Source organism: Pleurodeles waltl, chromosome 10 (genome assembly GCF_031143425.1).
Source record: "Pleurodeles waltl isolate 20211129_DDA chromosome 10, aPleWal1.hap1.20221129, whole genome shotgun sequence".
In the NCBI taxonomy this organism is placed as follows: domain Eukaryota; kingdom Metazoa; phylum Chordata; class Amphibia; order Caudata; family Salamandridae; genus Pleurodeles; species Pleurodeles waltl.
This window is the reverse complement of record NC_090449.1, coordinates 34,708,544-34,725,191: the sequence shown is the minus strand read 5'-3', so window position 1 is coordinate 34,725,191 and position 16,648 is coordinate 34,708,544. Positions and strand designations below refer to the sequence as shown.

Sequence of the window (16,648 nt, the reverse complement as noted above, 5' to 3'; positions counted from 1 at the left end):
TGAGCCGCTCTATCCCAGGAAGGCAGAACAATGCATTTCCTTTAGGAGAGAGGTGTTACACCCTCTCCCATTGGAAATATGTGTTACAGGCATGGGAGGGGTAGCCTCCCAGAGCCTCTGGAAATGCTTTGAAGGGCACAAACGGTGCCCTCCTTGAATAATCCAGTCTACACCGGTTCAGGGACCCCCAGTCTCTGCTCTGGCGTGAAACTGGACAAAGGAAAGGGGAGTGACTACTCCCCTGTCCATCACCACCCCATGGGTGGTGCCCAGAGCCCCTCCAGAGTGTCCCTGGCGTTAGTCATTTTGGACTCCGAGGTGTGGGGACCCTCTGGAGACCTCTGAGTGGCCAGTGCCAGCAGATGACGTCAGAGACTGATAGGTGCATACCTGGGTAGGTAGCCAATCCCCCTTTCAGGCCTATTTAGGGTCTCTTCTCTGGGTGTTTCCTCAGATTCGGTTTACAAGATTCCTCCAGGACTCTTCTGCATCCTCTGCTTCAGCTTCTGAACGTCGGATCAACCGCAGACTGCTCCAGGAACTGCTGTAACTGCAACAAAGTATCCAGGATGACTCCTTTGATCTGCAACTTCAGCTCCAGCCAGCTTTTGCAACAATTTCCAAGGTGTGCACGCTCTGAGGATTGCCTGTCTTCATCCTGCACCAGAAGAACCGAAGGAATCTCCTGTGGAGTGACAGAGTCACTTCCCTGCTCCTGCAGGCACCCTTCTGCAATGACGACCGGTACTCTGGGACTCCTCTCCTGACTACGAGCATGCTCCCTCGAACACAGGTGGGGGACTGAAGTGACCCAGACTGTCCAAATTTGGTGGAGGTAAGAGCTTGCCTCCCCATGCTGCGACAGTACCCCTGTGCACTGCGTCTTCTGCAGCTCCCTGGGTTTCTGTGCACTTCTTCCAAGAATCCTTTGTGCACAGAGTAGCCCAGGTCCCCAGGACTCCATCCTGTGACGCACAGCTCCCTGAGTTGTTCTCCGTCGGCGTGGGACCTTCCAGTGTAGTGCTGCGACAACTGCAGTTTGCATCTTCTTTGTCCCCGTGTTCTGGGACTCCCGTGGGCGCTGCCTGGTCTTCTGTGGGCTCTCTGAAGTGCTGAGGGCCCCCTCTGTCTCCTCAGTCCGAGTTGAGACCCCAAGGTCTCTCTTGGGTCCAGGAAGCTCCTTTTTGATGCAAACCGCATACTTGCTTGGACCAAGGCTTGTTGGCAGAATCCAGCGACGCAAACAGCCTGCATCTAAAACTCGCCATGGGACAAGACCTGCACCATGCAGGAACCTGCAGCCATCTACTTTGGTGCTCTTCTGTACTTTTCTTCTAACCGGAGAATCCACTTTTGCACCTTCTTATAGGTTGACAGGTGCTTCTGTCCTTCCTGGACTCTTCTTTGACTTCTGGACTTGGTCGCCTCTATCCCCAGTGGTCTTCAGTTCCAGGAATCCATCATTTGTTGCTTGCAGTCTTGTAAAGTTTCTTATCACGACGTTTAGTGTGTCCTGAGGAAACTTGCTGTACTTTACTCCTGCTTTCCTGGGCTCTGGGGTGGGGGTACTTTACTTACCTTTGGTCCCAGCGCCCCTCTATACACTACAATTGCCTAGGGGGGAATTCGTTATCCGCATTCCACTATTTTAGTATATGGTTTGTGTTGCCCCTAGGCTCATTGCAATCTATTGAATTTTCTACTTTTTGCATTATTCTATGACTGCTTACTTACCTGATTTTGGTCTCTAGTGTATATATTGTGTATAATACTTACCTCCAGAAGGAGGTATTGCATCTAAGGTATTTTTGGCCTTGTGTCACTAAAATAAAGTACCTTTATATTTGATATAACTAAGTATTGTCTTTTATTGTGTATAAATACTGTGTAACTATAGTGGTATTGCAAGAGCTTTGCATGTCTCCTAGTTCAGCCTATGCTGCTCTGCTACAGCTACCTCTATCAGCCTAAGCTGCTAGCACACTACTACATTTCACTAATAAGGGAAAACTGGGCCAGGTGTAAGTACCTAAGGTTCTCACTACAAACCAGGCCAACCTCCTTCAGATATGCAGAATAAAATGTACAGTAATGGGGGAAGTGTTCATTAACAGAATATGCAATGCACAGATGACTTATTAGACATCAAGCCTAAAATCCTTAATCTCACCCATCACACCAATATAAAAGGCTAAAAACTAAGAATTGTTTTTACGCATGTGAATGTAATCCGATAGAGCTATGCTTTTTACTCCTGACACAGCACAGAGTGCTGTTAGTGGATCTGTAGCATGTTACACAGTATGTTGTCCTAGGTTGAAGCAATGAGGGTTAGTAGTGTGGCCAGTGTGAAGTGTGTTGGTGCCATGCATGATGGTCACATTCATATGTTTATGTTGTAATATACCTGTGCAACTTCAAAACGTAGTGTAACCAAAATGAAAGGTGCTTGAAAGCACAAACATCTAGTATTACAATTTTAATGCTGATTGGCACTTGATGCCAACTGCAAAAACTAAAATAAATAATATTAAGTCTTATGATTAACTACAGTACTTGTTACAAAGCCGCAGAAATGTACATTTGCTTGCCACTAGGTTTTCACATTGAAAGTTTAAAAGGGTGGGGCATGGATCCCTCTAGAGACGAGACCAGGGGTTCGTTTTCAAATAAAGCACGTATGGGACAGGTGCTTTCTGGGACAGAAATCTATCTCCTTTAAAATGCCCCTGGAATATGTTGACCCTGATTTGATTGTTATAAATGTACGTGGTAGGCAGCTGTAGCAGCGTAATCATCCCTCACACGCAGAACTGGTCCATCCCAGGTAGCAGCAGTGTAAGCTTCTCGCTCTCACAGAAGACCAGGTCCATCATATGCAGCAGCACTTAAAGCTTCCCTCACACACTGAATCTTCGTCGTACAAAGAACAGGTACACTAAAGGCAGCACCCCGTCAAGCTACCTGAATACTTAATACAGGGTCACAGAGTAGCAACACTACACGCTTCCCTCAAACCAACGCATGCAGATGGCAATGTGCTGGTTCAGAAAGGCACACAAAAACGCAAGGGCATCGCTTCGGGGTGTTACATCCCCCAATAAATGCAATATCCAGTAAATAGTTGGGTATTGTGAGGTGTTTGTCGGATTTCACTTGGGATTTTTACATACACACACGGACAAAACGACACACACTTGCATCTCTATTTTAAAGGTCTTAAAAAATTGTTATTTTTACAAAAAATATTGATTTTTTAGTACTGCTAACAATCCGCACTGCTCTCCCTTTCTACTGTCCCCAAGCCCACCATCTCTCCCCTGCTTATCATACAATTTATTTTAACTGGCGAGATTGTTGGGAAATATGAAACTCACCCCCCCCCAATCTTACTGGCCAAGTTACGCCCCTGCAAAAATACAAACCGAATGCCATTACAGCTGCAAATCTCATGGCACTCATCATCATATTTTGACACAACCAACTTTGCTGCAACAAGGCATGCAGGTGGTGATGTATCGCTGGCGAGCAGTACTAAACACCAGACAGGGTGACCACCCGTCCGTAATTTTCAGGGACTGCCTTTAATTTCACCCTCATGTCCGTGGTCTGTAGTAAAAGGTTTAACGGACAGCGTTTGCCTTTCAGCAAAAGGACACATTCCCGGCTGAAGTTGAAGGGAGGAAGACTCCTTTACTGCATTCCCGAGGGAGGGGCAGACACATTAACAACAAACAAGCTTTCTTCGCCGGGTGTCTGCTTCCCAAAAAGTAATGCAAATGTGTGCAATGGTAAAAGATGCTCTGGAGCTACCACAGGCCTTAACTGATGGATCACCTTAAGCTTTCTGTGACAAAGATATTTTCCTTTTTGAGAAGTACTGAAAGGGTGCTGCAAGCTGAGCTGTGGAGTGCATGCTTGCAATGGACAGTTTTAAAAAGGTTTGCATTACCTATAGTCTGTATATTACTGAAATATATACCTTAGAAGCTCTGCTTGTCTAAATTTAAATGTATATGACCATTGTGTGGCAGACTATATTATACCCCATGTAACGCAAGTTTAAAATTATGAATTACACATTCAGAGTGCAGTGAGGGACATCTGAGCTCTAAAAATACATGTCACATCTCTCTACTACACAAACAGGATTACATTCCATGGGCCTCGGGTTGCACACATAGGTATCTGTAGTGATTGCATCAACCAATAGAGTTTTCATGACATAAAATAATGCATTCCCACTGTATAGTCTAATTTTCATTTATTTGTCATTTGGGGCGTGTGTTATTTTATATGTAGTTACTTGGTGGTGGAACAACAACAAAATAGTTACAGAATATTTTGTTATTTTTATCAACGCCTTTGATTCCCCCTCCGCGTTCACTGAGCCCGTCCCCATTGCAGTATTCATCCCTTTTAAACGCAGTTTGACTGCCGCTTTGAATAGTTATGTAGGCCCACATGTAACTTTTTTATTTATTTATTTTTTTACACAATGCAGCAAAACAACTTGCTGCGCTGCGTGAAGGGAGAGGGCAGGAATACATCATATCAAAATGTGGCGCATTGCTGTACTCTACCTGCGCTAGCGCTCAACCTGCAGGAGTTACCCTTATGCAGTGGTGCAAGGTCGCCCAGCTGCATAAGTAAAATTACAAGGTTTTATTCTTTAGAACTAACTTTATTTTATTTTGGCTAGTGATCTTTTCTCACTTTGCACTCATGTTTTCTTTTATTGTTCCTCGTGCGTGCCGTTCTCAAAAGATGGCAATTATCTTGTTCTAAGTATTGTAAAGCAACATTGTTATGTGTAATTTCTGAAATGCTGCTTTAACACATATTGTGCAGTATCCCCAATCCAACTGACTCCAATCTGCTCCACTCCAATCCACTCCACCTCACCCCACACCAGTCCACCCCACCCCACCCCACCCCACGCCAAATCAAACCACTCACCCCAATCCACTCCAGCCCACCTACTCCAATCCTCCCATACCACCCCAATTTACCCCTCTCCAATCCAAAACAATCTGCACCACTCCAGAACAATCTGCCCCACTCCAGAACAATCTGCTCCAATCCAAAACAATCTGCCCCACTCCAATACAATACAAACTGCCTCACTCCAATCCACCCCACCCCTATCCAATCCACCTCTCTCCTGTCTGATCTAATCCACCCCAATCCAATCCACCCACCCCTTCCTTATCACTCCAATTCAAACCACCCACCTAAATCCCATCTAATCTACCAATTAAATCCACCCCAATTCAATCCACCTCACCCCATGTCAAACCACCCCACTACAATTCACCCCACAACAATCCACCCTACCACTCAATCCACCCTACTCTACCCAATCTAATCAACCTCATTCTAATCCAATCCACCCACTACCTCAATCCAGTCCCACCCAATCGCCCCTATTCCAGCACACACTACAACACTCTCTGCCATTGAACCACTGAAGTCTACTCCCCTCTACTCAGCTCTACGACACTGTACTCCACCTACTCCACTCCACGACACTCTTCTCCCTCACCCCACTCTGACACTCCACAGCACTAGCGTTTAGTCACGCTGAACAGCAGCCACAACGGCGCACAACACGGCAAAAAACATTACCAAAGCCAATAGCTCTTGTCTAGGTGGGACCTACTGGCTTTGCCAATGCTTATTCTTTTATTAGTTCTTGAGTCAGATTATCCTGTGATCTGTATTTATTTAACACAGTGTACTATTAACAGAATTGGACCAAAACACTGTCTTCTAGTTCTATTGGGAATTTAGAAAAAGAAAATAATCTAGTTAATGGCTTAACTGCACCATGTGTAACCTTGACTCCTGTGTTACAGTCCCGGTTTCCCTGCATAAATAAATTGCAGGATCTTTACTTGATAATGATATTTGAAAGCACTTTCAAGTAATTCAGATTAAGATGGACTGTGTACAAAATCTCTCTTGTATGTTTCATTAGCCTGTAATGTTCCACCATCCATAACAATAATTAGCCAGGAACACTTTGTTCACTCCTGGTGTTGTCAACAGGGCGGGTTAAGGAATATTTTTAAAAGTTCAAGTATAGATACGGTCACTTCAAACAAATATTAATGCACTGTTCTGATCTAACATACTAAATTGAAACACTACTATACATATTTTTTTAAGATGTTATTGCCGTATGCCAAAAAGAGGTCACATCGCATGATGGGAGTCAGGTACTTAGCAAAAGATTCCATTGTACATTTTCAGAAGAACAGTGCTGGGCTATATACATTTATGGAAAGTTAGCATACAATTTTTAAACATTTCTGTGTAACAAACTGACCCAAAATAAACTGTTCATCCCAATCCTTCTGCCCAGTCACCGCTGCCTTAACTATCAGTCTAGGGAAGCAGAGCAATGAACCCTTTGGTGCTTAAAAGAATGTTATCTAGTGGGGAAATTCAGCAGTGCATCAGAGATAGGTGGCCTTAGACCACTGTCTTGTATAGTTACCTAAATTTGGCAAGAACAACTATTGCATCGAAACCAAGAGTGTGTGTGTCGGGTGGGTTACAGGGGAAGTGTTTCATCCTTGGGGCAGTCTTTAAAGCCCCTTCACCAAAACATCCCACTTCTGTGTAATACAATATTTTCTCAGACCACTCATTCCTCCCTGTGAAATAGGATGCCCTCAGTTCAAAACCAAGACAGCAAGCCTTTGGTCGAACTTACGATAGTCGAAGGAAATAGATCCTTCCAGTGCAGTGTAATATTGTGTTTTATTAGAAGGTGGTCAAGGATTTTGGTGGAGGGTTTCTTTTAGCTCCTGGTGCGGGGAATACGCTGTATAGGACCAATTCTGGGGAATTCGTTAGTACACAGCCCATCATGGATGACAGCACCTCAGCAACTCTCCGGCAGTATAAAAGAGTGTGGGGCAAGACCTAAGCATATGAAGCAAATTGACATCTAACTGCATACAGCAAGGACAAATGCATCTGTGGCTCCCTGGTATATTTTGGTAATCCGGACAGTGGTAGTGTAGGCTCAGTTCAGAATATGAAAGTGAATATACTTAAAACGGTCCGCATCGTGCAGAGGTTTGGCCAGGTCAACCTCCCAGATAGTAATGTTTCCCAAACTGTATGCCATAGGCTTTAAAATGTTTGGAAACATAACCAAAATGTTGCTCTTTCAAGAAAGCTTGGGTAAATTTGGATAGGGCAGATGCCCTTAACGCCGTGCTCAAGGGCATTCATTTCCTACTGAACAAGGACATAATGTGCTGCTTGGATGTAGCATCCCTAGAGGCAATCACAGAAAGACCATAGTGAATAAATAGCGCTATGTAGAAAATAGTAAATACACGCACTGATGAAGTAGTCTCGTGTGGCATGTCCTTGTATGTGTCGGTAAATTTGACTTTTGTCCTGAATTTTCACCCTTTGTCCTGAATTTTTTACAGTCCAGCCCAGAATTTGCCTCCATACGAAGTGGTCACCTTACAACCAGAACTTAATACACGGAAGTTACAACACACTGCCACCAAACGTCACTAGATGCACTAACGACACAATCTCTGGCAATCAACACTGCGACAATGCGCACAGAAAGCAAAGAGGCGCTTCTTACAGCTTTAAACACACTCTAGAGCGCCTCAAGTACAACATAGACGACACTACAAACAACATGAAGCCAAAGCCCTAAACACTCCACAAACACAGCACCAAAAGTCGCACAGATGAACGTGAGACTCACTGACAGCACCGAAGTGAACGGAACCATCAGACTGGTGGATGCGGCCTCACAGCCAACACAGTACCACTGCCGGCCAGAGAGAGGCGCTCCAACACCAGGTATATCCAACACCACTCATTAACTTCATGACATGCAGACAGCTAATCTGATATCGTACTGTTCCCTGGAGTGAACTCACCACACTCAGGTTCAAACACAACCCTCTGTGCACACACACACCAGGCACAAATGACACCAGGCCAAGCACGCCGCGAGGGACGTTCCCTCACACGCCACAGGCGGAGAACAGGCCGCAAACTGGAAGCAGTGGGCAAGCTTCACTCATACCAGGAACTGGGAGAGCAGCAGTGCAAGCTTCCTTCATACACACAGGAGTTCTACCGCACACTGAAGGCGCACACCAACAACTGCAGCCCCTAAGCTTCCAACACACACACAAACAGGTACACCACAGCAACAACAAACCTTTCCCCTCACAGGACAGGCAGCAGTGGACAAGAATCACTCATACTAAGTACAGGAGAGCAGCAGTTCAAGCTTCCTTCGTACACACAGGAGTTCTACCGCACACTGAAGGCACACACCACCAACTGCAGCCTCTAAGCTTCCAACACACACACAAACAGGTACACCACAGCAACAACAAACCTTTCCCCTCACAGGACAGGCAGCAGTGGACAAGAATCACTCATACTAAGTACAGGAGAGCAGCAGTGCAAGCTTCCTTCGTACACACAGGAGTTCTACTGCACACTGAAGGCACACACCACCAACTGCAGCCTCTAAGCTTCCAACACACACACACAGGTAGAACACTGTAACAATGAACCTTTCCCTCACAGGACAGGCAGCAGTGGACAAGCTTCACTCATACTAAGTACAGGGAGAGCAGCAGTGCAAGCCTCCTTCACACACACAGGAGTTCTACCGCACACTGAAGGCACACACCACCAACAGCACCTCCCAAACTTCCAACACACACACAAACAGGTACAACACTGCAACAACGAACCTTTCTCCTCACAGGACAGGCAGCAGAGGACACGCTTCACTCATACTAAGAACAGGGAGAGCAGCAGTGCAAGCTTCCTTCATACACACAGGAATTCTACCGCACACTGAAGGCACACACCACCAACTGCAGCCTCCAAGCTTCCAACACACACACACACAAACAAGTGCACCACAGCAACAACGAACCTTTCCCCTCACAGGACAGGCAGCAGAGGACACGCTTCACTCATACTAAGTACAGGAGAGCAGCAGTGCAAGCTTCCTTCGTACACACAGGAATTCTTCCGCACACTGAAGGCACACACCAACAGCACCCTCCAAGCTTCCAACACACGCACACATACAGGTACACCACAGTGTAACCGGACGTCTCCGGACGCCGGTTTCCAGGACATTGTGCGGGACGGACGCGAGCCTGTGACGTCAGACGCCTTTGGCGTCTGGACGACAACCGAAAGAAAAGACGGACCAAAAGAGGACGAAGAGAGAGAGGAGACGGAAGTGGGATCTCGACGTGCGCGGCCGGAGGAGAAGGAGACCGGGACGCCGACGACAGAGAAGAAGGAACCCGCCGAAGGAACCGAGACCCCGAGAGAGAGAGGAGAGCCCCGGGGCTCTCCCGCCCCCGTCGGAGAGAAGCCGGGAGGCTGCCAAAGTGCCGGCCACGTCCCAGGAGGGGCGTGGCCACCTCAGGTACGTTCGTACCGCAGCTGGGGGTTTGCTAGAGGGTGGTTGTTAGGAAAAAGGGGAGCCAAGGGAAAGGAAGGGAGGTCCTGCCAGGAAGGGGAGGCCATATAACAAAGACCCCTAAAATAAAACCTAACCTCACAAAAACCAACCACCAGAGGATTTCTACAAGGAGGAGAAGGTCTGAGAACACCCCTAGGGGGGGAACCACAAACCAAAGGACAGTTAAACCCTCACTTCCTTTCACTTATACCTACCCCCCACCCCACCGCCCTACTAACCCTATATACTTACCTTATATATATATATCCCACTTACCTGTTTTGTTATCCTCCTTTCTATTTCTTTGGAGAGCCTGGCCCCCTGACGAAGAGGAAGACCGGAGACCTTCCCAAGGCTGGACCGCGTTACTCACGAACTACCACCAAAACCCTGAAAGAGAAAAAAGGGGAACTTTTTGTTAATTATTTCTGGATTGCAAGTGCGTTATCCGTGTGAACAAAACAAGGGATAAAAAGCCATCCTTAAAACCAAAACACGAATAAACTAACTAAACCCTACCTTCCGCGCCTGTTATCTTATTCCAATATCCCTTTTATTGCTTCAGGGATAAAGAACCCATTACACACAGCAACAACTAACCTTTCCCCTCACAGGACAGGCAGCAGAGGACACGCTTCACTCATACTAAGTACAGGAGAGCAGCAGTGCAAGCTTCCTTCGTACACACAGGAGTTCTACTGCACACTGAAGGCACACACCACCAACTGCAGCCTCTAAGCTTCCAACACACACACACACAGGTAGAACACTGTAACAATGAACCTTTCCCTCACAGGACAGGCAGCAGTGGACAAGCTTCACTCATACTAAGTACAGGGAGAGCAGCAGTGCAAGCCTCCTTCACACACACAGGAGTTCTACCGCACACTGAAGGCACACACCACCAACAGCACCTCCCAAACTTCCAACACACACACAAACAGGTACAACACTGCAACAACGAACCTTTCTCCTCACAGGACAGGCAGCAGAGGACACGCTTCACTCATACTAAGAACAGGGAGAGCAGCAGTGCAAGCTTCCTTCATACACACAGGAATTCTACCGCACACTGAAGGCACACACCACCAACTGCAGCCTCCAAGCTTCCAACACACACACACACAAACAAGTGCACCACAGCAACAACGAACCTTTCCCCTCACAGGACAGGCAGCAGAGGACACGCTTCACTCATACTAAGTACAGGAGAGCAGCAGTGCAAGCTTCCTTCGTACACACAGGAATTCTTCCGCACACTGAAGGCACACACCAACAGCACCCTCCAAGCTTCCAACACACGCACACAAACAGGTACACCACAGTGTAACCGGACGTCTCCGGACGCCGGTTTCCAGGACATTGTGCTGGACGGACGCGAGCCTGTGACGTCAGACGCCTTCGGCGTCTGGACGACAACCGAAAGAAAAGACGGACCAAAAGAGGACGAAGAGAGAGAGGAGACGGAAGTGGGATCTCGACGTGCGCGGCCGGAGGAGAAGGAGACCGGGACGCCGACGACAGAGAAGAAGGAACCCGCCGAAGGAACCGAGACCCCGAGAGAGAGAGGAGAGCCCCGGGGCTCTCCCGCCCCCGTCGGAGAGAAGCCGGGAGGCTGCCAAAGTGCCGGCCACGTCCCAGGAGGGGCGTGGCCACCTCAGGTACGTTCGTACCGCAGCTGGGGGTTTGCTAGAGGGTGGTTGTTAGGAAAAAGGGGAGCCAAGGGAAAGGAAGGGAGGTCCTGCCGGGAAGGGGAGGCCATATAACAAAGACCCCTAAAATAAAACCTAACCTCACAAAAACCAACCACCAGAGGATTTCTACAAGGAGGAGAAGGTCTGAGAACACCCCTAGGGGGGGAACCACAAACCAAAGGACAGTTAAACCCTCACTTCCTTTCACTTATACCTACCCCCCCCCCCACCGCCCTACTAACCCTATATACTTACCTTATATATATATATCCCACTTACCTGTTTTGTTATCCTCCTTTCTATTTCTTTGGAGAGCCTGGCCCCCTGACGAAGAGGAAGACCGGAGACCTTCCCAAGGCTGGACCGCGTTACTCACGAACTACCACCAAAACCCTGAAAGAGAAAAAAGGGGAACTTTTTGTTAATTATTTCTGGATTGCAAGTGCGTTATCCGTGTGAACAAAACAAGGGATAAAAAGCCATCCTTAAAACCAAAACACGAATAAACTAACTAAACCCTACCTTCCGCGCCTGTTATCTTATTCCAATATCCCTTTTATTGCTTCAGGGATAAAGAACCCATTACACACAGCAACAACTAACCTTTCCCCTCACAGGACAGGCAGCAGAGGACACGCTTCACTCATACTAAGAACAGGGAAAGCAGCAGTGCAAGCTTCCTTCATACACACAGGAATTATACCGCAAACTGAAGGCACACACCACCAACTGCAGCCTCCAAGCTTCCAACAAACGCACATAAACAAGTGCACCACAGCAACAATGAACCTTTCCCCTCACAGGACAGGCAGCAGAGGACACGCTTCACTCATACTAAGTAAAGGGAGAGCAGCAGTGCAAGCTTCCTTCACACACACAGGAGTTCTACCGCACACTGAAGGCACACACCGCCAACTGCAGCCTCCAAGCTTCCAACACACACAGGTAGAACACTGTAACAATGAACCCTTCCCCTCCCAGGACAGGCAGTAGTGAACAAGCGTCACTCATACTAAGAACAGGGAGAGCAGCAGTGCAAGCTTCCTTCAGGAGTTCTACCGCACACTGAAGGCACACACCACCAACTGCAGCCCCTAAGCTTCCAACACACACACACAGGTAGAACACTGCAACAACGAACCCTTCCCCTCCCAGGACAGGCCGCAGTGGACAAGCTTCACTCATACTAAGTACAGCAGAGCAGCAGTGCAAGCTTCCTTCACACACACAGGAGTTCTACCGCACACTGAAGGCACACACCACCGACAGCAGCTCCCAAACTTCCAACACACACACACAGTTAGAACACAGTAACAATTAACCTTTCCCCTCACAGGGCAGGCAGCAGTGGACAAGCTTCACTCATACTAGGAACAGAGAGAGCAGCAGTGCAAGCTTCTTTCATACACACAGAAATTCAACTGCAAACTGAAGGCACACACCACCAACAGCAGCTCCCAAGCTTCCAACACACACACACACACACACAGGTAGAACACTGTAACAATGAACCCTTCCCCTCACAGGAGAAGCAGCAGTGGGCAAGCTTCACTCATACTAAGTACAGGGACAGCAGCAGTGCAAGCTTCCTTCATACACACAGGAGTTCTACCACACACTGAAGGCACACACCACCAACTGCAGCCTCCAAGCTTCCAACACACACACAGGTAGAACACGGCAACAATGAACCTTTCTCTCCCAGGACAGGCAGCAGTGGACAAGCTTCACTCATACTAAGTACAGGAGAGCAACAGTGAAAGCTTATTTCATACACACAGGAGTTCTACTGCACACTGAAGGCACACACCACCGACAGCAGCCCCTCACACTTCCAACCACACACAAGTAGAACACTGCAACAACGAACCTTTCCCTTACATGGGGCAGGTAAATATGGGAAGTAGCAGTGAAAACAAGTTAACTCCAACATGTTACTGAAGGGGAACTACACATTCGGTGTTCATTCCGTGCCCATTCAATGCCTGGCCTCTCTGCTGACACAGTCACCAAGGACAAAGGCCAGGGTTAGTTGTGGCTTCACCACTAAATGCAAGGGGAGGTTTTCTACTGTGAAACTCAGAAACAAGTCATCCAACAAGGAAACTCTTACAAACTGAGAACTATGAATAGACTGACTCGGTCTGCACCTGGATATGACTTGGAGCGTAATATGTGTGGCAAAATACTGCAGTACTTTCATACAAATTCCAAGCTTGCATTATATGATTACGAGAGCATATATGTGCATACAAAATGCTTTAATAAAACCCAGCATAAACAATCATTAAAGATTCTCATGTCCATTATGTGCAGACACAGACAAAAGCAACTGTTCTAAATTACTACATTGAGTAACAGGAGATATGCTTTTAAATTGAGTAAAATATAATGTTCAACATAAAATTTCATTAAAACATTCATATCATAAACATCGGAGGCAACCCTACAAAAAAAAAAAAAATCAAGTGTCTTTAGGTGCTCTAAAAAGGTTTAGAGTGCAAAACCTGCGTGCTTTCAAGCAAGATGGGTGGCAGCGTGAACAAACACCTTGACGCAGTGCAATTAACGAGGTGACGTGTGGGAGCTCCCTCATGCGGGTGAACGAGGTGAGCATGATATAGTGAAACTGTCAGCATCGAGTTTCATTACACAGGAGCAGTCCCTCCACTATGGCGGAAGAGCATCACCCCACTGCTAAAAAGCAGCAGAAAAATAAAATGATAACTAATTATTATCATTTTATTTTTCTGCTGAGTCTGTTTGGTGGAGCCAGCATCCTCTGTGTCATAAGGTTGGAGGAGCAGTGTTGCACTCTAAGTGCGCATGTTAGTTTGGCCAGCTGTCTGAGGCCGGCCAAACTGACATGCGCACTTACAACTCTCCACCCTGCTGTGTTTCACAGCTGGGTGGAGACCAAGCACAGGCTCCCATTCCCTCCCTGAGCATCATTTTTGCCTGCTCAGGCCAATCCCGGCGCTTCTCTCATCCAGTGTAACAGCATGAGAGAAGCGTCTGGATTGGATCGGGAGAGGAGCAAGGCAAGCATCGAGGCGGCGGAGGCGAGGCAGCAGGTAAGTGTGTTTTTTTCTTATTATTGACCCCCTCTCCACCCGCTCCGGGCACTGCCCCACCAGCCCTTCCAGGCAGCAGCGGCCCCTGTCATTACAGCTTTCTATCATTAGCGTCAGAGGTAGCCATTCTAAGGCAGTGGCATAATGAAACTTGAGGGGACCGCCTACACAGTACATGGAGCCCCCCAACTCACTCAGAAGCTCTCAGACCAAGGTACTGAGCTAGATGTTCGCTATATCAGCAAAGGCACCAGCCTGGCCCAGAGGGTCTCTTTTAGACATTCTTTCCCAGTGCCTGACTTAAAGATGGCTGTATGTTGTGGGCCTCACAGTATGCAATTAGAGATCACTGCCTCAATTTTTCCTGGAGACTGACATTTGTAGGCACATATTTTATATAACCCCAAGCCAGCACCCTCTAACAATACTAGGGGGCGTCCTAGGGGGACATTATCGTTTACATAATTGGCCCTCACCCATCACACCTTCTCCTTCAGATACATAACTTCAGTGGAGGGTAATTATCTCATGATAATGGCCGCTTACCGGTCAATTAATAATACTATATCACTCCCAGCTCCCCATCGGTTCATACCTGTCACAGCCTGGAACAGCCTTCCTGGGAGAAAAAGGGGGGTGCGGGAGGGGAACTGCTGTCTGCTTCCTCTCCTGCACCTCCCTCTGGGACCTTCTTGAAAAGCCTCACGCACGGTTTTGGGGTGAAGAGAGGTTGGGAGGTGCTTGTTTTTGGCGCGCTTTCTCTGCGGGCGCAGGGTCAGGCGAGGCCGGGTCCTCGAGGCGGCGGTGACCTCGGGCCGGCGCTCTCACGGTGCCTCGAGTCCGCGGGCCATCACCAAGCGCTAATCCGTGTTCCTTCCAGGCCGCTAATCCCTCCTCCCACGCAGCCGGGACGGGCGAGGGGGGCTTGGCGAATGGTTGCCGCAGCGCTAAGCCAGGGGAGGAGAGGCAGGAGGGAGGTTTATCTCCCTCGCCAGCCCTCCCTCCTTAAGCACCTAAATATAGAAACTGAGGCCGAGCTGCTTCGTGGTTACTGAATTTAGGGGGGCCAGGCCAGGTTTTTCACCAGCTGCCCCGGCAGATTTCGGGAAATTTAGCTCAGGTCCTGGTTTTTAGAGGGGGTCCCCGAAAACGGTGGGAGGCGATTTATTGTTTTACGAAGTACAGATAGTTATCCGGTGGTATGAAGAAGCAAATTAATGAACGGGCTTTATACTGGCTTTAAAATGTATTTTTTTTACTGTTCTTTGTGCCTCTTCTGTAATTTTGTGCGGTGGGCGCTGCCATTCTGTGTTGTGACATTCCCACAATGAAGGGGGTACTACCATTGGGAAGGATAGTTTAAAAACACCCAGAGAGCACGTTCCATGTGTTCAGGGGGTGGTGAATGAAGCATGCAGGGCCGGGGCACCCGGTGACATCTCGCAGCCGTCCTCAGGTTTGGGGGGACGGAGTCCACCCACCCACTGTGCCAAGACACCACATAAATTACCTATCACCACACAAATTACCAGTCATCATACCATGCCACCATATGAGTTCACTAACAGACCTCCACTCTGCATGTTACATGAAAGTGCTAAGAGTGGCATGCTGTCCCCAGAGTACACAGCATCATCACGTTACAAAAACACCAAACAAATGCCCAACAGGACCCTCCATGCTGCAGCAAACCATGAATCCAAGGACCAGGTTTGAGGTATATCACTTCGCACCACCAAAAGCCACTGAGAGTATCTGCAATAACTTCCAATAAACTCCAGGCCACCCCATAGAATGACCCTAAGCGACAAACTACCACTCACCACATGAACCCAACAATCCTCACCGAAGAAGCCAACCACATGCCCTCCAGGACAGTGAAACAAACTGCAACATCAGCCACTTATAATACCAGAGGTGGGCGAGCAGCCGACAGCGCGAGGCAGAAGCCTGGCCTGGCTCAGCTCGAGGTCCACGGGCAACCTCGAGCCCAAAACGAGCCGAACGGTCAGGGGGGGGGGGGGGGGGGGGCGAGGTGGACTTATAACTACAGCTGGCAACCATGTTTCTCAAGGACCCAGGTTCCACACAAAAAAGGTGTAACATAGTTGTCGTGTGTCCTTGGGCAAGGTTCCTGCTATGTAAAACTAGAAAAACTAAATGTGAATTCTGCCTGTTACCCAGGCTCATCATTAACCTTTGGTGTCAAAAAGAGATACCCATCTAGTGGCTGAATTACACAGTGTGAAACTGGAAAATCCGGGATCAATCCCAGCTTCCCTTCTTAATAATAATGACATTTGTACAGTGCACAGCTACCTCATTAGAGGTGTCCCAGTGCTCAGTTCCGAATCCCACCTATCTACGCGCAGGTCTCATACGCCCCTTCA

At 47.9% G+C, this 16,648-nt stretch overlaps 1 protein-coding gene across 2 annotated transcripts in view; it reads right to left on the bottom strand.

Annotated features, from left to right (window-relative positions):
• Positions 1-15,311, bottom strand: part of LOC138260995 (catechol O-methyltransferase-like) — a 97,341-nt gene extending 82,030 nt beyond the window's left edge. The window contains exons 1-3 of one of the 2 annotated variants that reach the window (XM_069209582.1): positions 14,854-15,311; positions 11,464-11,577; positions 9,767-9,880 (exon numbers count right to left, since the gene is read on the bottom strand). The gene's annotated coding sequence lies outside the window, so the exon portion shown is untranslated. The remainder of the gene's footprint in view (positions 1-9,766; positions 9,881-11,463; positions 11,578-14,853) is intronic. The other variant, XM_069209581.1, reaches the window with a different exon arrangement.
• Between the last annotated feature and the right edge of the window lie 1,337 nt (positions 15,312-16,648).